Genomic DNA, 3,762 nt, shown 5'->3' with positions numbered 1-3,762 from the left:
ACTGCAAGCTGACAATGCCACAAGGTGGAATTCACAGTTAATAATGATTAAACCTGTTATCTCTATACCTGATAGCAAGCTTTTAATGTTGGAAGGCACTCCACCACTTACTATTCATAACCGCAATGTCCTCAAGGATAATGTTGAGATACTCAGTTCATTTCAAGAGGCAACAGATTTTGTACAAGTTAGCTGTGTGTGTCCCATCTGATGGGTACATTGTCCCTTGTGTAAAAGGATTGCAATATCATATGAATAAACATTCTACTAAATATCACTCCTCTTTGTATCAGCGCTAACAAAATCTTTACAAAAAAGGATTTCATGTTTTATGAAAAGGGATTGAAACATACATACTGGCAAGCATTGTTGATCCTCATTTCAAACTTACATGCAGATGGTGTCAAAGTGAAAGAGATAAATTGAGGTATAAAGCAATGCTAAAAGATGAAGCATCATAGTACCAATCATCAGCAACCAACCTTTCAATAATTGAATCTACAAGCGATTTGCAACGTCCATCCAAGAAAAGAAGAGAAATTGTCATTCAATTTCATGGATGTGGAAGAAAGTATTGATAAATACCTATCTGCTTCCTACCTTCCAATGGATTCAGATCCAACTAATTTTTAAAAGGATAATGAAAAAGAATATTTTAGTCTTGCTCAAATGGCCAAAGACATTTAAAGTATGCCAGCCTCCTCTGCCACCGTGGAGACACTCTTTAGTATAGCTGGGAGGGTTTGTATGCCTTTAAGATGCTTGTTAAAAGATAAATGCATTCAACAATTAATGTTTATCAGATGTAATGATTCATTTAGCCTATAAAATTAAACTTAGTCAATTTATTAGTAAGAACAAGTAATTGTGATCTAAAAGGTATATTTAGAATTGTACTTAAGTACATGACAAATAGTTGTACTTGGACTTCATAATTGAAGAAGGTACTTGTACTTGTACTTATGATAGCTTTAGAGAACTTGTAATGTACTTAAGTACTGCATACCGTCCTTCACCCCAGCCCCGCTGTAGACTACTGTATAGTACTGTATAATATTGTATACTACTGTATACCACTGTATACTACTGTACACTACTGTACAGGTGCATTGCATATGCACAAGAAAGACCAAACAAAAAGTAAAATTACTGGGTAGATCACAAACTGCCTTAAAATACCATCAAACAAAACACAAAGCTGTTTAATACATTTATTAGGATATATTTGAGGCCTGCAATTATTCGCAGTGATAAAAATATTCAGACAATAACACCACATATTTAGTGTTCAGCTATTTATCTATTCTTCAGCAGCTTTAGTGGAGCCATTCACCAATAGTGACTCATTCTCTATCCATTAGCTTCTTGTACGGGCCTCTACATCAGAGCTCTTTGCTGCAAATTGTTGCTTCCGTGTCCTGGTGATAATCACACCCAAGTCAATAAACACTAATTGGAATGGGTGGAAAGTTCTAAGATACAGCAAGACAGTAGTTCTGAAAAGAACTAATTAAAGCAACACAAAAAGACCAAGAGTTAGTAACACAACAACCAAAGAACAGTACAGCAGCCTAGGGTGCTTTGCTTCAATACTACACCATTTTCAATTAAAATAACACCAAGTTGCTAAGCAATTGCTAGTCGTGGAAAAAATCGTCAGTAATAGCAGCTGTAATATATCCCAACCTACGGTATTACATATATATGTACACGTACAGTATTACATGTACATGTACAATACATTACGTGTACATGTATGTACCAGTTTCAGCTGCGGAGGTTCTTGTAGGTAGGGATCATGACTAACCTAGACACTGTCATTAATTGATCACATGGTCTAATTGTCTCAAGAATGTCTATTAACTAAAAAACAATTATAATAATTATAATTAATGACTTAGCCATCTTTACCTCTCCGATATCAGTAGTCTTTCATTTTCCCAATCATAAATAACAAATGAATTATTCTACATGTATAATGCAAATATAAAATAATATTATTATTAATATATTTATCATGTACCATGTTCTTCTGGTAATATTCCCATGCAATAAGAACAGGATAAGCATTGAGAGGCTCCAGTGATTATAAATATAATTACAGCAATCAATGGACCAGAGATGAGTTAATTCACCCTACAAGGAATAGAGAGGAAAATGTCATACAGTGGAGCCACTATATAATGGACACTTTGAGACAATGAAGTTTGTTATAAAGAGGTGTCCTTTATGAGAAGGTTAATTAAGGAATGTCATTGGTACACAAGGTGAAAATGAAAGAGTCTGTTAGGGTAAGCTAAACAGCACATTTCAAGAGATTACAAGCTTTACAATAGTATAGTACATGTTTTTTGAGTAACTGTTAAACATCTAAATTAGATCAGAGTCGGCTGAAAATTTAGGATCATGTATTTACAGATTAAGCAACGATTATATAAACAAGATTAACTTGGAGGTGGATTTGATAGTGCACGCAAGCGCAGTAGTATACTAGTTCACAGAAGAAAAACTGACAGGCACCCTCAAGCTAAAGAGACATCAATTTTATCAATTTAAAAAATTCATTATAAATCCTATTTTTATGGAAAACACCCCAAACTTGCGACACAACATTAGTACATGTATATATCAGAAAAAGTAATAAAAATGCAAAATTCTCTCCTGGCGATTTTTAGCCATAACCATGAAGTATAGTACAGGGTTGTTCAGCACAATACCAAAATCCTGTGGGAAACCCTGGTAATAGCAATAGTAAGGTAATAGCAATAGTAATTTTAAATATTAGGGTGCATGTACAGTACAGGTACATACTACCTGGAGTTCTGTTGGTGCTGAAAATCTTACCTGTTGCCTTGGCAACCGTAACCACACCTTTAAGAGACAGGAACAAGGAAACAGTGATGGTACACCATTCTTGACAACACTAGCCTATGGAACAAAACTGGAGTGACTATAGTCCACTGAATATAATCATGAAGAACATTAAAAAATTAAAGTATAGTTTCTGAAGCAGAAATTTTCTGCTAATTTTGACATTTTAAGGTGTGATAGAACCCTACATTAACAGTATACAACATAGACTTGTACATGTACATAAATTTTAGGATAGCCATGATAGGCCAAGGTGCATTCACAAAAACCAAAAGTGCAACAGAATTATCACTGGCCATTTGCAAAATTTTAAAATTTCTATTTATACATGTATATCATAGACTGCTGCTAAACCTTAAAAATACCAGACAAGAGGTGAATAAGTCTTTTCAATATGTACAATGAACATGTATATACATATAAATGTGCATGTATTTCATTACTTATGTACATGTACATACATTTGTATAATCATAAAAAATCATGTACATCAAGAAATGTAACAATAAAGAACTAACAGTATCAAACGTATCTTCTCTTTGCTTTAGTAAGTACATGTACTTGATAATTATATTACATTCATTGAACATGGAGACATTAATTTTATCACCTACATAAAACAAAAGAGAAATAATAAAAAAAGACAGATACCTATCAAATACTAAGTGTAACTACAACACACAATGTAGCTACATGTACATGTACATATGCTAACATTATCACAAATTTTACGTATAGGACAAAGGATCTATAAGACAAGGTGCTCCTCCTGTTATAGCAAGATGCAGATAACTGAAACATGAGTGTACATCTTAAAATGTAGCATCATGACACTTCACATACACAACACAAGCATTTACATGTACCGTAATTTATTATATTAAGTCTATT

The 3,762-nt window shown here is 33.5% G+C and overlaps 1 long non-coding RNA gene across 1 annotated transcript in view; it reads right to left on the bottom strand.

Annotated features, from left to right (window-relative positions):
• Positions 1 to 1,146: 1,146 nt before the first annotated feature.
• The window catches only part of LOC109590130 (uncharacterized), a 4,819-nt gene continuing 2,203 nt past the window's right edge, over positions 1,147 to 3,762 (bottom strand). Inside the window, exons 2-6 of the long non-coding RNA XR_002189165.1 lie at positions 2,845 to 2,928; positions 2,024 to 2,136; positions 1,912 to 1,967; positions 1,763 to 1,863; positions 1,147 to 1,449 (exon numbers count right to left, since the gene is read on the bottom strand). This is a non-coding gene — a long non-coding RNA (uncharacterized LOC109590130). The remainder of the gene's footprint in view (positions 1,450 to 1,762; positions 1,864 to 1,911; positions 1,968 to 2,023; positions 2,137 to 2,844; positions 2,929 to 3,762) is intronic.

The sequence above is a fragment of the Amphimedon queenslandica genome, unplaced genomic scaffold (assembly GCF_000090795.2).
Source record: "Amphimedon queenslandica unplaced genomic scaffold, v1.1 AMPQUscaffold_10464, whole genome shotgun sequence".
In the NCBI taxonomy this organism is placed as follows: Eukaryota; Metazoa; Porifera; class Demospongiae; order Haplosclerida; family Niphatidae; genus Amphimedon; species Amphimedon queenslandica.
The sequence above is the reverse complement of the archived record's forward strand: the minus strand, read 5'-3'. Positions and strand labels throughout refer to the sequence as shown.